Genomic DNA, 10977 nt, shown 5'->3' on the forward strand with positions numbered 1-10977 from the left:
CATTTGTTTTGACTTGTTCCATTGTTAAAAACAAAAAATAAACTACTTACAAAGAGAAGCATTTTTTATCTTATTTTCCATGTATCGTCATTTAAAAATGCAATTTTCTAATTTTGTGGTTGATGAATGTTAATAGTAAAGACTAAAGGGAAAAAAAACATGAGCATATGTATGTGTGGGACTTACTTTGATTTAACATCACACTGCACTTTTAGTTGTTTTGAATAAATGACTGAATTCAATTCAATTGAATTTTATTAGCACCATTTATCATTCACAGAATACACATTACTGTTCTGCATTCACATACAGAACAGATTCCACAATATGAACCTGGTAATATTGGATGGTGCACAGAACAGAGAAACAAAATGAGCAAATAACTGACTTTTTTGAAATATCAATTTATGGTAGGCCTAACATATTAACTATTATATTCATAAGATGATCCTCATATCAATCACCGTGGTTACAGCTTGTAGCCATATAGCCTTCAAAATTAAGAAGGGACTAGTTTTAGGAAGCATTTCAGGAAATTAAAAGGATAAGCAGATTGTTGCTGAGGTTTTTGTTCACAGAGATGTAGCTTTGTTTGTGTACATCTACAACATGTGTTTTGGCATTTTTTTTCACAAACTGAGTTGGTTGTGACATGGGTCAGAGGGTATCAGAGGTCATAAATGATGAACCAATCAATGGGCTCTGCTCCTATAGGCACCTTGGTGTTCATGTGGACAACACCTGGCTGGAAGGCCCGCGTTCAAAGTGTGTGTTATCATTCAGAGCAGACACGGTGAATCAGAGGGTTTATGTTATACAAGGCTGCATTACAGAGCATATTCATATGTCAGAAAGCATGACAATATCTAAAAACATCTCATTTAAAGTTTGGTTGTCAGATGACTGTCATGAAGGTTTTGGAGAGGAATAGAAACCAGTCTCTCCAGGCAAGCACAGAGAATATGGTCTGATCTATCTTTATTCTCCATGCCAAGTAGCTCTTATCTTCTGCTGGCACCCCAATGTAAACTAAATATTTCTAAACTATAGGCCTAATTTGGATTTACCTCAATTAAAACTTTAAATAACGTTGCTTAAGGCTGGTTGTGGAATAGCTTCATGATATAATGCATATAGTAAATAAGTAAGTAAGTAAAGTTTATTTCTATAGCACATTTAAAAACAGATCGCGCTGACCAAAGTGCTGTACATAGCGTATATAGGGTTGTGTGTAGGTCTTGTCACTGTTTGTGAAAGGTGATAGATTGTGGCTGATAATGTGCCTCAGTCTGGCTGTATATCACTTTGTTTATGTTATTATTGTAAGTATATGTCAGCTGTATGATAAGTGTTATGTGTGAAGCATTTGAACTCAAGGCAGATATCCCTCTGGGGACAATAAAGTATCACCTGCAAAGTGGTCTCCATGATATGTAAAAATTGAAACGTTGTCGTAGGACTATAGCAAAGACATCATTGGAAACTTCTCAACCTGGACAGTAACATATGTCAGTCTGAAGAGGATACATTACTCCTGCTTTGAAATATTTACCTCTGGACCTTGAACCTAGTACATCTTTGAAGACTTGTCATTTAGCAACAGAAGGTGCTACACACATAAGACCAGCTGTTATAGAAAGCTCTGGACCTCAGCTGTCATGTAGCTATGGTCACCAAAGTTTACCCACTGTAAGCATTGTCAAATATGGTAATAAGCTATTTTCACCTATTCAACAATTAGATTTTTAAAATCTGATGACACCAGTGTGTTCCCCATCCCAAAGAAACCCAGGGTTTATCCAAAATTCTACACTGCTAACCTCTAATTATGAGAAATATACCAATATGTTTAACAACTACACCTCCCACTATAGACGGGCCCCAGAACCTGTTACAAAGCTTGTGCACTTGTAGTTCTTCCGGGGTGGGTGGGTGGACATGTTTGACTCCTGTGTTTCTGCTGTCTGCCGTGAGTGGGCTTCATTCCATTTCAGATTGCCGCCGCCCGCTGGCCGAGCACACAGAGACAGAGACAAATACATGAAACTGAAACTGAAACAAAAAGTAGTTCACCCAAATGTGTTTACTGAAAACATTTAATGTGAGAAATAGTCTACAGCTGCTGCTATGTGGGGTTGGAACGTCATCAAATGTGACACACCCAGTTTTTTTGATGAACACCCACATTGGTTCTTTTCTGGCTCCACTAGTGGTCCAACCAGTCAGAATGCATACTTTCATTGTGAAGTGAGGACACGCACACACACACTCACACACACACACACACACACACACACACACAGACAGACACACACTCTGGTCAATGATAAGAAACACGTCACTTCACTTTGTCTGTTGGATGTTGAAGTTGAAGCTCCTTTTCTACACAGACCTGCTGAGGACAGAAAGTTGAGTAAGTGGAGCTGTGATTGGTTGAGATGATGTCTTTGATTGTGGTGGTTGAAGAAACGGTTGAATTGATGGTGAACATGTGATTGTTTAAAGACAGACACTTCGGGCAAAACAGTTTTTTATAACTCTAGATTTTTTACTATTTATCTTTCATAACATGTCAGACAACGACATTTTAAAACATGTTTCCTCGTGTGCTTTGAGTCTTTGCTGGAAAAACAACTCCAGTCCAAATTAAAGTGTAAAGGTGAGTTGACTTCAGTCAGTGGTGGAACGAAGGAAAACCAGTTTACAGAAGGGAGGGAGGGGAAGATGAGGGAGGAGGAGGAGAGAGAGGGAGGGGAAGAGAGGGAAGAGAGGAGAGAGGGAGGGGAAAATGAGGAGAAGAGGAGAGAGGGAGGGAATGATGAGGAGGGAAGGGGAAGATGAGGGGGAACTCCAAGAACGCCAACTGGAAAATTATTCCATAGATCCATTAAGTAATTTGGAATATCTATGGAACTTTTTTGGTGTCTTTATTCAAATTGCAATGTATTTTGCAATTATCAATTAAAGTTGCAATTATGTTATTCAATTTGAATATGCATTTTGCAATTGAGAATTTAATATACAAATTGGCAATGCAATGTTAAATTTAGTTTGAATTATTTAGACTTTGAATGAATTTGAGTGAATAAATGGTAATTCAATGTTCCAGAGAAACAGCACCCAGCTGATAGCATTACATTTACATCTATGTCACCACTCTATTTTTGTTTCTCCATTTCAAAATGACAGTTCAACCTCATCAAGGTGGGTCTTTATTTAGGACATCACTTACCTTTTTCATGTTTACTTTTGCCATGGTAACCTATACACCAACTTCCAGAAAGTCCTGGAGGTGAGGTTTTGCAGTAACGGACAAACAAGCAGCGGGGAATTAACGTTACGAGACAGAGAGCCAACCGATAAATAAGTCAAATGTTTCCCTGGCACATTGAATCACCATTTGAATAAAGAGACCAAAACACCCTGGCAATATTTGAAGTCAAAAAATTAAAACGAAATTGAGGAATGCATTGTCAGTTTGGGTATTGAATTGACAATTGCAAAATGCGTTGTTATTTGAATAAAGAGGCCAAAGAACTTCCATACTATAATACATTTGGACTATAAATGTAATTAATGACATCCACAACTGGCATTATGACTTATAAAAATGCTAATTTTGGATAGCTAACATTTTATGAATAACTTATCATGGATATTGTATTGTAGATATATATCTAAAATTAAAGTTCTTCCTAGTAATACTTCTGTCGATCTAGTATGTTGATTCTTGACAGGAAGAATGAAGTTGTGGATATAAGAAATGTTCTCATTGACTAGGAATAATTAAATTATAGATATCTGCAATAAATATCCTGTCTAGCTAATAAATGTTAAAACAGCTTTCCATTCCTTTGGCCTCTTACATCTTGTAAGGAGAACAACGATTACATAGACAAGCGATCACCGGGTTCATGATTGTAGTTGTTCCTTCACTTCCCTTCTGTGTGTGGATGAAATGGAATATATTTCACTCTAATTGAAAACAATTACAAGCTAAAAACTGCTCTGATCAGGACCTAGAAATCAGGACATGTTCTGTCTGTCTGTCTCTCTGTCTGTCTGTCTGTCTGTCTGTCTGGCTCTCTCTTTGTTTCAGTACTACGGGCAGGGCTGCTCCTCCACATTTCACAATTTCATAGCTCAAACACCCACTTGCTTAGCTGTGGCGCTAACAATTATTATGACAAAATATTTAGACACCTAAAAGCATCAAACCACTTGGCAGCATACAGCACATTTACCGGTATATGTGGGGTTGGAATGTCATCAAATGTGACACACCCAGTATATATGATGCACACCCACATTAGTTTTTTCTGGCTCCGCTAGTGGTCCAACCAGTCAGAATACATACTTTCATAGTGAAGTGGGGACACACACACACTCTGGTTAATGATAAGAAACGGCAAATCCTTTGCTTGTGTGAGTAACGTTACATCCCGCTACCAAACACACAGGCGTCGTAGCTTCAGAGAGAAATTAGCCATGACACATTGAAGTGTGGAGTCTTTCTAATGCCGTATTTCACAGACTACACAAAATGACAAAAATGACTAAATTATCTTTTAAACTAACAAACATCATATGTGTAATTCATGGCTCAATTCAAATGGGATCAAAATAAATATTTGTCTCTCTCTGTTCATCACTGAACATATTTTTTCTGAAATAAGGTCCCATGATGGTCCAGTGGAAGGGGAGGGACTTCTCCTCTCTATAGAAATCAACAGTGACCAGCCACTTTTTGAATGTCTCTGGTTCTGATCCCTTCCCCCTCCTACCACCACCATGGTTCAACCTGATTGGGGCTGTTTGCTCCCGGATTTTAAAACAGACAAACATGGCAGCTCGTTTGGAAAACTTTCTCTTATTTTACAAAAAGTTGTTCACCCAAATGTGGTTACTGAAAACATTTAATGTGAGAAATAGGCTACAGCTGCTGAATCTCAGATCAACAACGGTCAGTTTAAAATATTTTCTTACGTTTTTGAGAGGTGATGAGCTGAGCCCCTCGCTCCTCATTTGCATAAAGTAGCCTGGGTTCAACTTTATGCAAATGAGGAGCAAAAATTTAGACACCAAAAAGCATCAAACCACTTGCCAGCATATAGAGCATCTACCGGTATATGTGGGGTTGGAACGTCATCAAATGTGACACACCCAGTTTTTTTGATGAACACCCACATTGGTTCTTTTCTGGCTCCACTAGTGGTCCAACCAGTCAGAATGCATACTTTCATTGTGAAGTGAGGACACACACACGCACACACACACTCTGGTTAATGATAAGAAACGGAGTCACTTCACTTTGTCTGTTGGAAGTTGCAGTTGAAGCTCCTTTTTTGCACATACCTGCTGAGGACAGAAGAGAGCTGCACAATGATGAAGTTCATGGCTGAAAGTTGAGTAAGTGGAGCTGTGATTGGTTGAGATGACGTCTTTGATTGTTGTGGTTGGAGAAACTGTTGTATTGATGGTGAACGTGTGGTTGTTGAAAGACAGACACTTCGGGCAAAACTGTTTTTAGAACTATAGATTTTGGACTATTTATCTTCCGTAACATGTCAGCCGACAACATTTTAAAACCTGTTTCCTCGTGTGCTTCGAGTCCTCGCTGTAAAAACAACTCAAGTCAAAATTAAAGTGTAAAGGTGTGTTGACTTCAGTCAGTGGTGGAACGAAGGAAAACCAGTTTACAGAAGGGAGAGAGGGGAAGATGAGGACGGGAAGAGAAGAGAGATGAGAAGAGAGGAGAGAGGGAGGGAAAGATAAGGGAAACTCCAAGAACTCCAACTGGAAAACTATTCCAGATATTGATTATGTAATTTTGAAGATCTAAAATATGGAACTTTTTTGGTGTCTTTATTCAAATAGCAATGTATTTTGCAATTATCTATTCAATTTGCAATTATGTTATTCAATTTGAATACGATTTTTGCTATTGAGAATTCAAAATGCAAATTGGCAATGCAATGTTAAATTTAGTTTGAATTATTTTGATTTCAAATTGGAATGAAAGCTCAATCAATTGCATTACATATTGCCATGGTGTTTTGGTCTCTTTATTCAAACGGTAGTCTATATCCACGACGTCACACTTCAGGGATTGCTCTGTTGCCGCTGGAAGTTCAACCGGATGTCCGTCCCCTTCCTCTTCCTTTGTGTTAGCGTTCTAACCTCCAGTGGATTTATGAGGACTATGGTTAACTCCTCCTCAGATCTCTGCAGGGTAAATCCAGACAGCTAGCTAGACTCTGTCCAATCTGAGTTTTCTGTTGCACAACTTAAACAACTTTTGAACGTACACATGTTCCACCGTTTTTCTCATAGACAAGTTGTGCAGCGATCACCGTGTTCATGTTTGTAGTTGTCCCTTCACTTCCCTTCTGTCTGTGGATGAAATGTAATATATTTCACTCTTATTGAAAACAATTACAAGCTGAAAACTGCTCTGAGAGGAAGGAGAGAAGGAGAGAAGAGAGAGGGAGCAAAGAAAGAGGGAGTAGAGAAAGAGAGAGAGAGAGGGGAAGATGAGGGGGGGAGGAGAGAAGAGAGGGAGGAGTAGAGAAAGAGATAAGGAAGAAAAGAGAGGAGGAAAAGCATATCAGACAGGAGTAGAATAGTTGGAGGGAGGACCTCCAGTGGTCACAGTGAGTAGCTACACCTCCTCCAGCTGATTTCTGCAGCTTCTCTGGTTTCTTCTTTTGAATCATCCAGGGCTGCGGTCCAATAGTCCTTTTTGTTTAGCAACGGAGTAACGGAGTGAAATGACCCGGAAGTCGTTAAGTGGCTGCCATGATAAGGGCTGTTTGAATTGTCTGTTTTCATACAATCATACTAATCAGGATTCATGTGGATAAATATGAGCGGACAGGAGGGTGAGCGTGATAATAATCTATTTGCAACTAACAACTTTCATAAAAGAAACAGCCTACAGCTCTGTGCTTTATAATAAGTGTTTCACTTAAAAGACATAATTAATGCAGCATATGATCGAAAATAAAAACGGAGATGAAGTAATATATTCACCGTTTTGTCCACGTTTATTGAGCCAGCATGAAACAACATGGTGAGAACAAACGGGGTGAAGTATCCAGATGTGCTTTCTGTGTCCATCTTTGGAACAGTGTAGTTTTACCGGCAGACCCACGTCAGTAATATGGTTACACAGCCGTGTCAGGGCAGTCGGATTTTTACTTTTGCCACACAAAGTCACATTCAGCTCTGATTTCTATGAAGCCGTTTAATCCTCCAAACAGCTCCATGAGCCCACCTAGTGGACTGATAGAAGTAGAGCAGCTGATGGCAGCTTCCACTGCTCTGATTCATCCTCACCACTGACCAATGAGAACCAGCAGCATCTTCTCTGTCCAATAACAAACCACTATTGATCCATGTGTTGATCAGTTCTCCATGTTGAGTGAATGAAATGTGATGAAGTAGTTCCCAGAGTTCAGTCATGTTTTCTAACTGCTTCTTTAGTCTGAGCAACAGTCCAACAAGCCAAAAGGATTCAACTGACACTGATATGAAACAGAGAGAAGCAGCGAATCAGAGGACGAGCTGCTGATATTTGGCTTTTTTCCAGAAGAAATGATGTGAGGGATGAATGAGTGATGATGTGCTGATGAATGATTGGAATGCTGCTCTCAGTGTTTCCTCTCCAGATGAAGGTGTGGACTCTGCTATGAGTCAGTGTGAGGACAGAGAGGAGGGAGTTCCTCCCTCTAAAACCACTCTGTGTGGGGAACATGACAGCCAGACCAAAGCTCAGAGGTGAGAGGACCATCTCCAACTGTCCACCAGACGAGAACAAGCTGTAAATGCTAACAGACTGCATTTATATATTAGGGGGTGATCACAGGGTACCTTACATTATGATACAGTACACGGCTCACAATACCGTTAATATCACGATACAGCAATTCTACGATAATCAATATATTGCTGACAATTCTTTCATAACACATCACGATATCGGTCTAACTATGAGTTACAAAGGTAGTAGTAGTTTGTAAGTTTATTTGATTAGGACAATGCACATTAATCAACATTTCTGTAAATGCGCCAGTGTTAGCTAGCCGGCTAATTTTCAACTGTAGTCCTAATTACCTAGCATGTCTTTATGGTGGGAAGAAACTGGAGCACCCGGAGGAAACCACGCAAACACAGGGAGAACATGCAAACTCCACACAGAAAGGCCCGGAACAACCTCGATTTGAACCCAGAACCTTCTTGCTGTGAGGAAGAAGTGCTAACCACTGAGCCACCGTGCTGCCAAATAATATTTATTTAATGTATTTCATCTTATTAGGTATGGAATATATTTGAGGAAATGTGTGTCTTGAAGCTGCTGTTTTGCGCTGCAGGCACTGTGTTTTCCAGTAAACGATTAATAAAGGATCTATCTATCTATCTATCTATCTAAAAAGGTTGAGCACAGGTTTTCTCATTTTATTTAGTGCAAGTCCAAACTGTTAGAAAACAGACGACCACTGTAACTTAGACATTAGCATTACTATTCCACCACTATCATCACCCCACAATGTAAACAAGAACTACCTGGATACAAATATACTGTACAGATATGTATCAAACCACTGACTGGTTCTGTCTCAGTGTGTTGTGGTTGCAGTGCAGAATTTATCTTGTGTTTCTATCAGGAGGAATCTGGAAAAACCTGAACCCAGCTGTTTGGCCATGAAGAGTGACTGGTCTATGGGTGAACCTTTAGTCTTCAAAGATGGACGCCACTCTGTTGATCAAAGGTGAGGATTTCAAATTGATAATCAGCAGGACTAGTAAACGTTTACCACTACTGGGAGTCCTCTGATTCACTGTTAACATCCCAATATCACTTCATGGACTTTTACCTTGTGTTTGTCTCTGTGTGGAAAGACATAATGTGAGCTAATTCTTCCTGATTCCTCCACAGAGAGGACCAAGAGAGCTCAGAGGTTCCCAGTGGTCAGTGTGCCCAGCAGTATCAAACACACCTGGACTCCATATTTATGGTCTGTACATGTACAACAACTACTTTTACATCTATTCTGCTAACAATCATCTCCATGCTGCACTTTTTAGACCAGTGGATTGTCAGTCTGTCCAACATAGATCTGAGGTTTGCTTCCATGATTTCAGTTTGATTTGTCATTCATATAATCTTTGGTTCCAGCTGCTGAAGAAGGACATTGTCACTTTTGTGAAGAACGAGCTGAAGAAGATCCAGAAGGTTCTGAGTCTAAATTACCCAGAATGCTTAGAGAGTCAGAGGGAGGATGAGGAGGTGTTGGACGGTGAGGATGAAGAGCAGAGGAGGAGCAGCAGAGAGGCATTTCTGAAGATCACACTGCACTACCTGAGGAGAATGAAGCAGGAGGAGCTGGCTGACCGTTTGCAGAGCAGTAAGAGGATTTCTCTAAAGATTTAACATGCTGGATAAATGGGACCTTTACTAATGTTTCAAGAGATGGACCAAAATATATTAATTTACTCATTCTCTGAGGAAATGTTGACAAATGTTCTTTGACATATTGATCTTCTTTGTTTTGTGTTTATTCAGGAAGTCCTGCTGCAGTTGGTAAGCGTAAACTCAAATCTAAGCTGCAGAAGAAATTCCAGTGTGTGTTTGAGGGGACTGCTAAAGCAGGAAACCCAACCCTTCTGAATCAGATGTTCACAGAAATCTACATCATGGAGGGAGGGACTGCAGAGATCAATGATGAACATGAGGTCAGACAGCATCCAGGAAACCAGACAGACCAGAAACAAGAATCAGACAAGAAGACATATTTAAAGCCTGGAAGCCTGGAAGAGATGAAACAATCAGAACAGTGATGACAAAGGGAGTGGCTGGCATCGGGAAAACAGTCTTAACACAGAAGTTCACTCTGGACTGGGCTGAAGACAAAGCCAACCAGCAAATTCAGTTCACATTTCCATTCACTTTCAGAGAGCTGAATGTGCTGAAAGAGGAAAAGTACAGCTTGGTGGAACTTGTTGATCTCTTCTTTAGTGAAACCAAAGAAGCAGGAATCTGCAGGTTTGAAAAGGTCGTGTTCATCTTTGACGGGCTGGATGAGTGTCGACTTCCTCTGGACTTCCACAACACTGAGATCCTGACTGATGTTAAAAAGTCCACCTCAGTGGATGTGCTGCTGACAAACCTCATCAGGGGGAAACTGCTTCCCTCTGCTCGCCTCTGGATAACCACACGACCTGCAGCAGCCAATCAGATCCCTCCTGAGTGTGTTGACATGGTGACAGAGGTCAGAGGGTTTACTGACCCACAGAAGGAGGAGTACTTCAGGAAGAGATTCAGAGATGAGGAGCAGGCCAGCAGAATCAACTCCCACATCAAGACATCACGAAACCTCCACATCATGTGCCACATCCCAGTCTTCTGCTGGATCACTGCTACAGTTCTGGAGGACGTGTTGAAGACCAGAGAGGGAGGAGAGCTGCCCAAGACCCTGACTGAGATGTACATCCACTTCCGGGTAGTTCAGTCCAAAGTGAAGAACATCAAGTATGATGGAGGTGCTGAGATAGATCCACACTGGAATAAAAAGAGCAAGAAGATGATCCAGTCTCTGGGAAAACTGGCTTTTGAGCAGCTGCAGAAAGGCAACCTGATCTTCTATGAATCAGACCTGACAGAGTGTGGCATCGATATCAGAGCAGCCTCAGTGTACTCAGGAGTGTTCACACAGATCTTTAAAGAGGAGAGAGGACTGTACCAGGACAAGGTGTTCTGCTTCGTCCATCTGAGTGTTCAGGAGTTTCTGGCTGCTCTTCATCTCCATCTGACATTCATCAACACTGGAGTCAACCTGCTGGCTGAAGAACAAACAACATATCGGTGGTCTGAAGTGTTCAGAGACAAATCAACGTGTTTCTACCAGAGTGCTGTGGACAAGGCCTTACAGAGTCCAAATGGACACCTGGACTTGTTCCTCCGCTTCCTCCTGGGTC

General features: G+C 40.7%; 1 long non-coding RNA gene and 1 pseudogene across 1 annotated transcript; both read left to right on the top strand.

Moving 5' to 3' along the window:
• The window catches only part of LOC116048211, a 243840-nt pseudogene that overhangs the window by 27388 nt on the left and 205475 nt on the right, over positions 1-10977 (top strand).
• On the top strand, positions 2355-7781 carry LOC118493720. The gene is made up of 3 exons (XR_004895685.1): positions 2355-2413; positions 5364-5409; positions 7657-7781. It is a non-coding gene; the product is annotated as an uncharacterized LOC118493720 (long non-coding RNA).

The sequence above is a fragment of the Sander lucioperca genome, chromosome 2 (assembly GCF_008315115.2).
Source record: "Sander lucioperca isolate FBNREF2018 chromosome 2, SLUC_FBN_1.2, whole genome shotgun sequence".
NCBI classification, from domain to species: Eukaryota; Metazoa; Chordata; class Actinopteri; order Perciformes; family Percidae; genus Sander; species Sander lucioperca.